Source organism: Rutilus rutilus (assembly GCF_951802725.1).
Source record: "Rutilus rutilus genome assembly, chromosome: 12".
Taxonomy (NCBI): domain Eukaryota; kingdom Metazoa; phylum Chordata; class Actinopteri; order Cypriniformes; family Leuciscidae; genus Rutilus; species Rutilus rutilus.
Window position 1 is genome coordinate 3,711,314 of NC_140217.1, and position 15,290 is coordinate 3,726,603.

The window sequence follows — 15,290 nt, forward strand, 5'->3', positions numbered from 1 at the left end:
ATCAAAGTGGATTTGCTTTGTCAGCAGAAAACATCACTACAGTGATTGAGGGCGGGGCAAAGAGACGCTGTTCAGCCAATCAAGAGCATTATGCAAATTTGGTTACAAACCTATGTTGGTTGGCTCAAAAAGTACGACTGGAATTGCTGACGAATCGTTTCAGAATCACTTCTTTCTTTTAGGAGACATTAACTCAATTTTATCTGCACTTTGACCTTTGAAACTTGTCAGACCTTTTACATTCACAAACATCTCTATTACACACTACATTCCAACAGTCTAAAACTCATAAGCCTCTTGTAGTTTGAAGGCATGTAGGCCATGTTTGGTGAATGTAAGCTGTATGAGGAGCAACAAGTATAATACAGGAGATATATTCTTTGCTTGGCAATTTTAAAAACAGTACATGAAATCAACACAATTATTTTACAAAGTAATCATTCCCAGAGATCAAAATATAACAATAATTATGGCATAACCCTTTTGATGAGACTATTATGTAAATCCAAGGGTGTTCACCCATAAGTGAATCAAACTCATAGACTATTATTTTGCAGAAATGGCTCAATCTTAATTGCTGTAAATGATGATTACCTGTGTGCTTTGGACTGTAATGTTCCCTGGTTTGATGTGCTCTAATTTTCCTCCGTCATTATTGTGCAGTAATCCACTGTGACCCGCTATCCGGTCGGGCATTGTGTTGCCATAATAACCTGGCTTTGGAATGATGTTTTGGGTTCTGACGGGAGAAAGAGTGCCCGGAATCTTATTACCGTATAGCTCAGGCGAGCATGTGCTTCCTAACAACAGCGAAACCCAAGCAGAATTACAAATCAAGGCCAATCCCTGGACCCAGGCTGAGCAGAATAGGAGAATAATAATATCTCCGGCAACAATGAAATTAATCATAGGAGGAAATGGATTTGCTCTGTAGGGGAGGCAGTGAATGAGGGGCCGCATTTGATACATAGTAAATGTCACTACTGGAAAGAAAGTAATAGACCCGTTTCTTCATTGGATATTGAGGACGGTTAAGAGCTTTGGGCTTGTGTCCTACTCAGTGAGCTTTTAGTTAACAATGCATGTCCTCATACTTCTGATATTAGGACGTACTTTAAAAATCCTGGGCCCGTTCAAGAGAAGCATGTTCAAAAGAACTGCTTTAAATGCAAATGAAGCGAATGTATTAGGAATAACGTGCCGCACATGCACAACATGTACACGTTTTGAAAGGATGCAGAGGAAAAACAAACCACAAAAGACATGATTAGCACAAAGGTCACACAGTTACAGGCTTTCATACACAGATATGAGAGGTCAATATTACCCTCAGTGTTTTCTTCCTTGTTTTTAATCTTAATTCTCTGTTCTATGTCTAAGACATGGAAAAGGGCTTTTCATAACTTCTATTATTTGGAAATTACTTTTGGAAAATGGATTTGGAATGACATGAAGGTGAGTAAACACTGACAGAATTATAATTCTTGAGTGAACTATTTCTTCGCTCAAGGACACTGTGAAGCGATAAGCACATTTTGCTGCATGTGTCACTTGTGTCAGCTCTGAGGCTTGTGGGACGGCTATCATGTTTAACATCCTGTTTAGCCAGCTCTCTTTAGGTCTTGTGCATGCATTTTTCACCTTCTCACATGTACTGAGACTGCATTTAGTCAATTATTCATCAAGCCAACCTGTATACAGGTAATTCAGGAAGAAATCTGCTGCACGCAGTGCAACAAAAGGTTCATATTTTCTATTCTCTTCTGCTTGGTGCTCACTCAATTCATTGCATCATTTTGAAGTCTTTTGTTTGTAGTCTTTGCTGCATTTCAGCATGAATAATATCAAATCTGGTGCATCGGTGCCATTTTTGTAAACACAAAAGCTTCAGTAAAGAAATTCTGAAACATTTTATGAGATGTTGACCATTGAATGATTGAGATGTTAATGACCACAGATTCTTTTGAAGGGAATTCTTTTTTTTTTTATGATAATTTTTTCAGTCCTTTCATCCAGTTTAAAAAGCAATGTCACAGTCCTCACACAAAGCTATGACTTGGAACTTTTATGGTGCTTTTACGCAAGAACATTTGTTTTTTTGTCTTTCACATATAAATATCATAAAGGTTTGGAACAAAATGAGGGTGAATAAAAATGACCAATTTAATCTTTTTGAAGAGAACCATTGCTTTAATCAAAATCAGGACCGAGGCAGTCAACTCATACGCCCTTTGATACAACCACCCAAGAATAAATTCAAATAGCCGAGTTTTAGAGAGGGACTCGAGCAGAAATCTGCACTTCCAGCTGTTTCAGAAATGGAAATGGTTACCTAGCGGGAGCAACTCAAAGAACTATATAGAGATTTGCCTCTTTCATTGCTGACTGAGATTGGCGCTCACCGGGTGCAGACATTCGGATAACGCGCTCGATAAGCGAACGACTGTGGCGAAACATGGAAAACCAGTCTTCTTCAAGCTTGCGAGACTTATAAGTGCTCTGTCTCTTTGCATCAACTCCATTATCTCTCGTGCAACAGGCAGTCACACTTATTCTAATGTACGCTAAAGCTAAGCGCTGACATGGCTCGATGATGACTCTTTCACTGGATTCTGCAACCTGCAGATGGGGTCCAACGTGCATTACTGGTCCAGATATAAAATAATTAAAGTCATCCATTCATAATGTCTCCCCAAATGGAAAAGCAAATTTGGTTGCGCTTTTCGCGGGTGCCGAAAAGGAACCAGCAAGCCGGATGGAAAACAATTACCGGCTACATGTGAATCTGAGCTTGTCATTTTGCTCTGTATTCAGACTCTGAGGTCACGGCTGATCTGTCAGCGATGAGTGACAGAAGGCGGGAAAGGTGGGTGGATTGTGGGTATATGAGAGACAGGAACGGAGTTGCAAATCGAACAGACAGCTTGAAAAACCTTTTGCTCTCGCACTCTTCCTAGGATTGAGAAAATCACGGGGGAAAAGTGTGTAAGATCAGGGCCCGTCTCACCCACACAGAGCTCTGTATTCTTTCAGCACAGTGTGATGGCACAATCAACCCTTTCACTGCCTCCCTCCAGAGATAAACATCACACGTCTGACAGAACGCACCGTCAGGGGCCTTTTATACAGCAGCCAGGCCCACAGACTGCTTTTAATCATTTAATTATAACACAAAAAAATCTGTCTTTTCCCGTATCCGATAGCTGTATTTTTCTACACGCCCTTGTCAGTGTGCTTTCCCTCTCTTAAGAAATCTCCCATGGATAGCAATTAATCCATTTTTAGGATGTGATGTTAGCATCGTGCAACTAATTTGCGTTGAGAATTACAGAGAATCGTGAGCACCTGTTCATCTAGCCTAGTTTCTGCACAACTTAAAGATTTATATACATATAAAATTTGCATGCATTTAGATTGCACAGTTTTAACATGAACTATTAAACTTAATGTGATGCATATTTGTCAGTCATGCACCCATTTGAAATGAAACCCAATGAAACGGGTAAGAAACGTAATATTTTTGCATTTAAATAGAAAAATCATGCCATAGTTTATTATTAACTCTTTGCTTCTGCCTGGTTTTATAGAAATACTCATGTCAACATCAAATGGCTTAGGATTAGCTGTTCGTTGTCTAAACAATTACATTTATTCAGTTAAAAAGGATGAACATGGTTAATATATGGCTATAGCTGTGGAACCAACAATATTCAATTACTTTAAATATATGATATATATACACTCACCTAAAGGATTATTAGGAACACCATGCTAATACTGTGTTTGACCCCCTTTCGCCTTCAGAACTGCCTTAATTCTACGTGGCATTGATTCAACAAGGTGCTGAAAGCATTCTTTAGAAATGTTGGCCCATATTGATAGGATAGCATCTTGCAGTTGATGGAGATTTGTGGGATGCACATCCAGGGCACGAAGCTCCCGTTCCACCACATCCCAAAGATGCTCTATTGGGTTGAGATCTGGTGACTGTGGGGGCCATTTTAGTACAGTGAACTCATTGTCATGTTCAAGAAACCAATTTGAAATGATTCGAGCTTTGTGACATGGTGCATTATCCTGCTGGAAGTAGCCATCAGAGGATGGGTACATGGTGGTCATAAAGGGATGGACATGGTCAGAAACAATGCTCAGGTAGGCCGTGGCATTTAAACGATGCCCAATTGGCACTAAGGGGCCTAAAGTGTGCCAAGAAAACATCCCCCACACCATTACACCACCACCACCAGCCTGCACCGTGGTAACAAGACATGATGGATCCATGTTCTCATTCTGTTTACGCCAAATTCTGACTCTACCATCTGAATGTCTCAACAGAAATCGAGACTCATCAGACCAGGCAACATTTTTCCAGTCTTCAACTGTCCAATTTTGGTGAGCTCATGCAAATTGTAGCCTCTTTTTCCTATTTGTAGTGGAGATGAGTGGTACCCGGTGGGGTCTTCTGCTGTTGTAGCCCATCCGCCTCAAGGTTGTGCGTGTTGTGGCTTCACAAATGCTTTGCTGCATACCTCGGTTGTAACGAGTGGTTATTTCAGTCAAAGTTGCTCTTCTATCAGCTTGAATCAGTCGGCCCATTCTCCTCTGACCTCTAGCATCAACAAGGCATTTTCGCCCACAGGACTGCCGCATACTGGATGTTTTTCCCTTTTCACACCATTCTTTGTAAACCCTAGAAATGGTTGTGCGTGAAAATCCCAGTAACTGAGCAGATTGTGAAATACTCAGACCGGCCCGTCTGGCACCAACAACCATGCCACGCTCAAAATTGCTTAAATCACCTTTCTTTCCCATTCTGACATTCAGTTTGGAGTTCAGGAGATTGACCAGGACCACACCCCTAAATGCATTGAAGCAACTGCCATGTGATTGGTTGATTAGATAATTGCATTAATGAGAAATTGAACAGGTGTTCCTAATAATCCTTTAGGTGAATGTATATATACCTGTTTATATAAAACACATTTTGTTCACATTCATATTTCTGTACTATTACAGAAATCTTGTCTGTCCTTTCCTGTTTCATTTATGCATGACTATGCATCACATTTTGTTAATTGTTTTATGTTAAAACTGTGCAAACCAAGTGGATGCATATTTTATATGCATTTCAAATACATAAATCTCAATTTAGCCCTAAATATTGTGAAGATGTGACCACCAATCTCAAGTCCACCACACAATGGCCAACATGTTCTTCCTGAACCCTGGAAAACTCCTGTTTCCAAGGAAACGCTTTCCTGTGCTTCTCCCTCGGGACACTATCTCCCCTCAGACACCAAACTCCTAACTTTCTCTGAGTCTCGGAGGGATCTTCGGTCCCAGAGGACACCTGGCACACTGCCTGCACTCCTACTTATCTCACATTCACCACTGCATTTCAATCGCCTGCAAATATATAAATATGTCACCACACATCTAGAACTGATCATGTGGCAAATGTTTAAATATCTGAATAAAGAATAAGCAATGAACACAATACTAGTTTCACTCAAATCTATCCATGAAAGACTGCAATCATGGGCATATTTCCCGGTTTGGTAGAAATTATTGTATAGTACATTATGATAGTTTAATCTTAAATTCATTCTTCTATAAATGTCATTTCTAGAATGGCTGCATTTTTCTGAATTTTAAGTTCCCCATATATATGACAGATAACTTTATCATCGCATTTACAACTCAATCTCAGTAATTCCAGAAGCTAAAATTTTGCTAGGACTTTTTGGATTATAGTCACAATCTAAAATGGTCGAAACAGCCAATCAGAGAGCAGCATGTCAGCCCAGTCTGATTGGCTGAGCGGGAGCAGAAGAACAGAAGCAGGATGCAAATAAATGATAAGCTCATAAATATTAATTGTGCCATGCTGATGTTGTTCTGCAGCCTTCCCTGAATGTCCAATCACATAACAGCATGAATATTAATGAGCCATGCTTTAACCCTGGAAGAATTGAGAAGTTCACAGGTCTCAGAGGATATGGTCGTAGCCTCAGGAGTGCTCGCATCTGTCAGCACACAACAAAGCACTTGCATTTGAAAGCTGATATAAACAGCACCTAAGATGCACAATTTCCCTGGAGATAAACCATCAGATTCAGGAATGTGACCCCCATCTCACCCCTGCCATCACACTGACACTGTATTTCCAACTGTAAAGGAGAGAATAGGGAGCTTGTGAAAGCATAACTGGTTCCTGAGAAGGTTGATAGCACGAGGATTTGACTCAGCACATGTGAACTCATTTCTCCCTGTTCTCTATTCCTTACGCAAATAAACGTGGGATGAATGAGGTTGGCCTGAAACCAGTCTGGTTGCTTCTCATTAAGATAACTGATAGCGTGACACTTTCCGTGCCACGCTGAACTTGTTTCATAGGATTATCTTAAAGGAGAGCCACAGCAGGCCGTTAAGTGACGCTGCTCCACATATGTCTCTCCGGGGGACACTGGTTTCCGAGCTCGGAGACGTCACGGTGCCTGTGTGAGAGATGAGGAGAACTGCTTATCGCTCACATCATTAAGTATGTCATTAAGCAAAACCATCCTATTTGATTGCTACTGTGGGTATTCAGATAGCTAACAACCAGCCCTCTGAGACCAGATATTTTGCTTTAGGAAGAGATGTAAGTGAGCCATTTTTAACCCTATAATGCCTATGTCTGATACATGAATTTCTCTAAAAAATCCACACGAAGGCCTCTAAATTACCAGCATGATCAATTTGCTGGAAAATGGCACACAATCTACATGTTGCTGTCTGAAGGATATAGATTATACATTTTTAGTATGAACTAGTATAACTGTAAAAACATCCAGTTTCATGTCTAGTACATTTTTTTTTTGCTGTAAAATCTTTAATGATTTTATTTTATGAAGTATTAAATGTAAAATATTTCAAGATGAACATTTACTGGACCGAAATTAAGTTACATGATTATGCATAAACAAGTTTTATGTTAAAATGTATAAAATATGATACATATAGAAAAGTGAAATCATAATCAACCACCCCTTTAAGTGCTGATGCTATAGGCTACTATTGGCAATCTCATATAATACTGTATTTTCTAACCCTTAGTGCAAACGCTAGTTGTGATCAATTGTTACAGTGATGTTTTCATCAAACATCACTAACAATGCTTGCAGTCTTCTTTTTATAACTTTGAGCATTCAGAAAGATCATTACATGCATCAGATCTGCTGTTCTTGATCATTCTGCTGAACAACAACTATTGTTCTGTGGTTTAGCTGGATGGTGTGTGTTTGTTTGTGCGTTTCTGCTGGTTCAAAGAGCCTTGTCACAGCTTTTACTTGGGCTTTCATTTAGTTTGAATCTTTCAGGTGCGCGCCGTAGATCAATGGAGGCTTTTTCTTCAATAAGCAGCTGCGGTTGCCTCAGAGTCACATTAAAACAGCACATCTGCACGCCTCAGTGACAAAACGTTGTGCCTATTTTCCTCAGCCTATACGTGCATAAACGTCTCTTTCAGCGGCATCCGTGAATCACGGCCCTGCTGGACGCTGATGGCCTAAAGTGAAGGGTAATGTGGGTAACTTTTTCCCACAACAAAAGCCAGGCTGTCAGAAACGATTTCAAGCTGATTCCAATTTCAGGAGACAACATTACCGTCTATTTCCATTATCTACTTAAGTGTGAATAAGATGTTACCTAACCAAACTCTGACTACATTACATGAGAGATGTCACATCAGGACCCTCGTATTGTAGTGAGATCACTTTTTTTCCTACTGGATGTTTCTTTGGGTGGGTAATTTCACGCGGTAGATGCTATCTCAGAAGAGGATTTTACACACCAGCTTTATTCCAGTACAGGCATTTTTACAGTCTTATATTCAGCACCAATAATAGAGTTTTGACATGCTGTAATAGCATTGGCTTGCAGTATATTTATAATGGTTGGGCGTTTTGACCAAAACCATATATCACTATGAGTAATGGTATCTTATCTTATAATACATCAGATGTTTTTGGTTGAAATTCAGTAAACATAATGGCTACTTTTGACCATATAGTGTATCTTCTGCCGTATAAACGGTATTGCAAAATCTGCAAAATGTTCTATTGTTGCACAGTAGTCTCATACTTATTTGGCAATACAACCCAGAGGTCTTGTGTGCTGTGAGTGCATGTTGTTTGTTGTATTGAAGATAAAGGCTCTTCGTATTGATTTCTGTGCTGAGACCTGAAAAGCCAATAATGCCGCCGATCATTAATTATTTGTTTTAAACAATTAGAAACACCATGAGCGGTTGAGCTGGGATGATGCAAGTCAGCTGTAAGAGCTGCGAAAGGAGTTCAGTGTCCGTATCTGTGAGAAAATCTCTTATCTGCAGAAGTGTAAAGTTTGATGTGAGTCTTCACACGTCAGACGCCGTTGTTAAGTGGGATGTATGTTCGTTCTTCTTCAACCGTCCAATGACACATGAGCACTTCCATGAAACTGTCAGGTTAGAGAAGGAAAACCTCCTGACGGGAAATGTCACCTTGTGATTGATTTACAAATCTGCTCTGTTGTACGTGCAAAACCACAAACCCGCTACCGAAACAAACAGTTTTTGGTTTTCAATAATTGCAGCCTGATTGTTGCCAAATAGATTCAAAATGTTTAATGCATGAAATCATTTTCTTCTTCTTTTCATTATTCTTGTTTTTTGTTTTTTGTTTCTCTCTCCAATATATTTCATTATTATTTAATTTTATTTATAAAATATGGTAATTACAGCAATAGTCACATATTGAAGTGGTGACTTTTGTGGACACTTTTAGTAATGATGCAAATGAATCATTGAATTAGTTGAATCATTGAAACAATTAATTAAAAGGGACAGTTTGAGAGAAAAAAAAAAAACCATAACAATAAAAAATTGGTTATGTGTATCAGTTATTGAATGTCTAAACAACAACAACAACAACAAAAAAACATAAGTATTTGATCACCTACCAACCAGTAAGAATTCCGGCTCTCATAGACCTGTTCGTTTTTCTTTAAGAAGCCCTCCTGTTCTCCACTCATTACCTGTATTAACTGCACCCGTTTGAACTCGTTACCTGTATAAAAGACACCTGTCCACACACTCAATCAAACAGACTCCAACCTCTCCACAATGGCCAAGACCAGAGAGCTGTGTAAGGACATCAGGGATAAAATTGTAGACCTGCACAAGGCTGGGATGGGCTACAGGACAATAGGCAAGCAGCTTGGTGAGAAGGCAACAACTGTTGGCGCAATTATTAGAAAATGGAAGAAGTTCAAGATGACAGTCAATCTCCCTCGGTCTGGAGCACCATGCAAGATCTCACCTCGTGGGGCATCAATGATCATGAGGAAGGTGAGGGATCAGCCCAGAACTACACGGCAGGACCTGGTCAATGACCTGAAAAGAGCTGGGACCACAGTCTCAAAGAAAACCATTAGTAACACACTACGCCATCATGGATTAAAATCCTGCAGCGCACGCAAGGACCCCCTGCTCAAGCCAGCGCATGTCCAGGCCCGTCTGAAGCTTGCCAATGACCATCTGGATGATCCAGAGGAGGAATGGGAGAAGGTCATGTGGTCTGATGAGACAAAAATAGAGCTTTTTGGTCTAAAGTCCACTCGCCATGTTTGGAGGAAGAAGAAGGATGAGTACAACCCCAAGAACACCATCCCAACTGTGAAGCATGGAGGTGGTTTCTGCAAAGGGGACAGGACGACTGCACCGTATTGAGGGGAGGATGGATGGGGCCATGTATCGCGAGATCTTGGCCAACAACCTCCTTCCCTCAGTTAGAGCATTGAAGATGGGTCGTGGCTGGGTCTTCCAGCATGACAAAGACTCGAAACACACAGCCAGGGCAACTAAGGAGTGGCTCTGTAAGAAGCATCTCAAGGTCCTGGAGTGGCCTAGCCAGTCTCCAGACCTGACCCCAATAGAAAATCTTGTGATTTTCTGTGTTTTTGTTTTAGATTCCGTCACTCACAGTTGAAGTGTACCTATGATAAAAATGACAGACCTCTACATGCTTTGTAAGTGGGAAAACCTGCAAAATCGGCAGTGTATCAAATACTTGTTCTCCCCACTGTATATATATATTTTACTTAAACATAAAATATATTGTTTAAATATGCATAGTTTTATATTTCTCCATCGGTTTTAATTCGATTATGCTGTTTGCAATGCTTCATGGGATCTTTCCCTCACTAAAGCCGTTACGTACACAGTTTTGTACCTTTTGTATTTTTGCCAGATTTTCAAATGGTTGTTTTTGCTTCAAATCAAAGTTTGTGATGTTGTGATTCTCCTCGTAGCTGGTTGGTTTGGTTCATGGCTTACAACGCTTTAACAAAGACTTTTTTGAAATCCCCATGGGAGAAAATGAATGGAAAAAATATTTCCGGAACCAGCGCTGCTGAAAAAGTGGACGGGCACTATTGCACTCTATAGATACAAAAATAAACAACATTGACATTATGCCAGATTACGTAAAACAACACACAGAAAATCTAATCAGGTAAGGATACCTTTTGCATAGCATTAGCATAAACACGTTTTTTGTTGTGTATATTATGCAAATTAGATATTGTTTTCCATCCATCAGTATAAGTCACATGCACCACCCAATTAATGTTCAGATGAGCAAGAATGCGTTCAAATGTCATTTCCAGTTGTTGTTTGAAGCCACCTTCCCGCAGCACACATGCACTGTGTTTCAGAGGGTCCTGTCATACCCAGCATGCTGTGGGAATGACAGAGGAAGATGCTGGGAGAGCATTAATTGGGAGGTTGTCAGAGGGAGAGAGAGAGAGTCTCCTTCACATGCCATCAGCGGTTCATCAGCCTGGCGAGGGGGATCTGTCTGCAAGCTGTCAGCCACGAGATTTCGCTTTTTATTAAAAGATTGTTGTGCCATATCTCAAGGTCTCATCGTCAGCCGAGGGAAGAAATGAAAGGGATTGTGCTCTGTTATAGAACGTGTCAGGGATTTCTCTCTGTCTATACAAAAAGGTTGTGTGTTTATGGATGTTTATTAATCTTCCGCACCGCACCGGTTGGAGGAGAAGTGGAAAAACACCCAGCTAAGCAATGCTGAAACAAAGCGATGGCACCCGATGGTGCCGTGGCCAGTGCATATCAATCAATCTGTCAAACTTTATTTATATTTCGCACCTTTCAAACAAATCCAATGCAGTTCAAAGTGCTTCAACAGCATAAACAAGATGAAAATAACACACAAAAAAGTACAATGATCAACAATGAAATGCTGATAAACCAAAATGGAATAGAAACAAGTGATGATGAAAAGCAAATACTAGAAGCATAAAATAAGACTCTAGAAGCCAGACTAAATATTTGTTTTTTTTTATTTAAAGTGAAACTTTGCAGATTTTTGACCCGCTTTGTATTGTTACAGTGTCGGTAGTATATGTAAATAAACAATGATACTCTTTCGCCGTCTTTCCTGAACCAAGAAATTCCCCTTTATTTGTCAGCAGAAGTCCACTGGATGATGTGTTTGACAGCTCTGGGGATTTCGTGAAAACTACAGATTATACTTCTGCATTTTTTTGTATCTCCACCCACGAACAGTCGGATCGACAGAGGGTTATTAAAGCAACACCAAAGCACTTTTCCTTTTCGGTCCCCCTACAGGTTGGAAGTGGAATTGTCCATTACCGCTGTCGTAAATAATTTAGCCTACCGTCGCACGCACGCTATTTGTTTATCCAGCACCGGCTTTGGAAATAACCGGCTTTAATAATAAATTCGTTAAGGAATTATAACGATTCCAATAACTGTGGAATAACGTCCACAGACAAGGTAGAGTATGTTGCATGATTTTATGAAAGCATGATGTATTGCGACATCAGAAACGAAGAAAAACAAAATAATGACTATTCTAACGCTTGCCGTAAAGCAAGACAAATTTGTAGTTTCTCATGTCTCATTCGAACTACAGATTCGCTACCCGATCTGGCAAACTTGCATAGGGCGGTTATAGCCGATATAGGGTCGCGAAGCGAATGCAGAAGTGTCGTTCACCCTGTTGCGAGTCGATGAACCACTGAAACGATTTTGGAAACATTATTTTAAGGTACAAAATAATCTTTGGTGTTGCTTTAATAAAACAGTTATTGCAAGAGTAGGTTTATCAAGGAATATTGTATCATACATGGACTACTCTATAAACAGCATTATGGTAAAAATAAAACACTGTCACAACAGCTTTCTGAATGTGGTGAACAGCATTTTCTTTTAGGTTTTTCCCCCTCCATTTGCTGTCAGTGTCATCCAGTTTGAAATGTTGACTAAAAACACAGAGGTTTTTCAGATTTTTCATCACAGCATTCTCTCTATATTTGCAATTCTTTGCAGCCTTTAGCCGTTGCCTACAACGCGCCGGATCGTTCACTGGAACCCGAAAGTAACTCACTCCCGCTAAACGTTTATTCTTCAAATTCTTGCACCCGGGAACAAGTCGACACTCATTATAGCTAAAAGTTTGCTAAGAAGTATGTCCTATTAAAGCAAGGTGGTATTTGACACTGGATATAGCAGACTGGTGGGAGTGGCCTTGGACTGCAACATGCCCAGTGCATTATGGGTGTTGGAAGTTTTCCTACCTATTTGGCAAAAGGGAAGATGACAGTGTTTTTTTTTTTTCTGTTTTCTCAGGTAGCACCAGTTTTTAACATTTGCTTCGCCTTTCTACTGCATAGGCAGCCGTTTTAAGTAATGTCTTCTGCTCTCTGATGGATGCATAAATACATGTATAGTTTGAAATCAGATTAAAAGGTGTTTATTTGGAAAGGTTTGGTCTAATTGGTCAGATCAAATTTCATTAGACATTTGTGACCCAGGATCACAAAACCACAAATCGCACGGGTATATTTGTGGCAATAGCCAACAATACATTTTATGGGTCAAAATTATAGCTTTTTCTTATAGGCCAAAAATCATCATGATATTAAGTAAAGATTTTTCCATTTTGGTATGTAAAATAACAAATGGGATACTGTTGTGAAATTCACAAACGTGCAAACGAAGACCATGAGACTGCAAAACCAGAGAAAAGAGTTTCTTGCAGGCGAACATCTGAGCAAATATGACAGGGCACACATTCGCTTGTTAAATTTTATCATGCAATTTTAAAAACTGTTTCACCATCTGCTGTAGGCGTCCAGAGAAGTGGGCAAAAACTGGGCCATGGACATGTCTCTCTTCTGAAGATAATGGGACTCTCCTTCATTTGAAATGATGGCGAGGGTCTTCGACAGGGCATTCGCGTTTAAGATGCTGAGTGAGTTTTATGTCATCACAGCAGTTTTTAAAGAGCAACTTTGATGTGTGTGTAGAGCTTTCACCAGTATATCAGAGGAAACACCACAGAAAAGGTATCAGATGCAACTTTTGTTGTAGACGTGGTAAAATACTGACCTGCACAAAGCCTTTTGTCTTGCTGACTTAACTGCAGAAAGCCATATCAGCACGTTCATAAATGGGACGGATCTTTAGAATAATCATAAAACATGTTAAATTTTACATGAAAACATTCATCCTAATAGGTCAACCATTAAAACCCAGTAGCAGTCCAACACTAAGTTTAACATCAGGCAAAAGTTATTGCATCTTATCTGTATGCCACTTTCCTCCGCCTTTTCTTCTTCTTCCCCACGCAGTCAATCATATAACATTCACATGTGTCTCTGGTAGTGCAGCAGAGAGACGCGAGGCTGTTGGCTCCAGCATGTATCTGAAATAAGATCTCTGAGCGTTTGTGCTGCTGTTGCCACCCGCCACCTGTCAATCCACTGCAGCGCTTCCCTCTCAGGTGCTTCACTGGCTACCGAGCAATTGAAGATATTATTCAAGCTGCCATCCACCCAATTTCAGGATGGATTATGTTTACTATTCACGACTTCTGGATATGTTGAGCGCATGTGGAGAATTCAGGTCTGGATATATTCATGCGTGCAGGGGTGATGCCGACTCATTGGTCACTTAGCTGTGTTGATCCAAAGTCTAGACTAGTTTTTAAAAATATTTAAATGCATAGTCTTTATGGCATTGCTAGCTTTTGATTTATCATCCAGACTTTATTTATTTTATGTATAAAATGTATTACGGCCCTATGATTTTCGCCATGTGGAAAACACAGACGGAATTGCGGAATCCAGTCATTAAAAAAAAACGGAATTTACTGTATAATGCGGAATGTCACGGAATCTGTCAAATCTTGGATTAATAAATCAAAAGTAGGTCAGAAAAAAAACGGAATTTGGTGTAAAAATAAAATGGATTTCATTGGGCCCTGCATCATGTATTCATAGTTTCACACTTATTTTAGATATTAATAAAACTTACTTGCAGAGCAACAAACTGATTAATCAGGCTCTAAATTATAATGGGAGTTTATTTGTTAGTTGGCAAGGCACATTTCTAATTTTCTAAGTTTTTCATTTAATATTTATATTTTATGTTGTTTAAGTTTTATTTCAACCAACATAAATTATTTTGAATAGTTTAGTTTTGCTAACAATAACAGCAAGACGGGGGTGTTAGATCTAACTAATTGAATGCAACTATTAAGCATATAGCTGGTGAGCAAGGATGCTAATTTTTGGACATCTTTGTATCTGTTGTGGTCATTTGTCCACCCGCTGTTCTACAGAAATGCAGATGTAGTTGTGTGTTCACATCTGGAGTGCCTTCGAGACTAATAACCAGCTGGGTGGAATTGAATTGCACGCACAGGCCTCTCTCTGAATCCGTGGCTGGTCTCCACGCACCGGCCGCTCTCATTAGAATGGAAATGGGAGTCACAGAATCTGCAAGTCTTGGGGAAGAGGTCAGAGAGACGGGTGGGCCGACACTGAACCTAGAGTCCCGCTTTTCCTTTATTCTGAGTTTACTGGCTGTGCATTGCGCTTTTGATTATGTGTAGGAAATGAAATGAGATTATTCTCCATCACATCACAAAATACACGGGCATTGTCATCTATTGAAAATTGCAGCAATCAAGCAATATCTTGCTGCCCTTATTTCATGAAATGAACATAATATATATTGCATCTTGACCTGAAATTGAATCAGGCTGTAGATTTATTTGAAATGATGTTTTCTGCTGTAGAGCTATTGAAGATCTGGCTCAGATAAGTGGAGCATGCGTATGATTCACTGGCGTTTTGTGACTTATGTCTTCTCAGCATGAGGTATACTTGAAATTCACAAACCTTGTGGGAAACTCTGTGGGAAATAAATCTCGCAG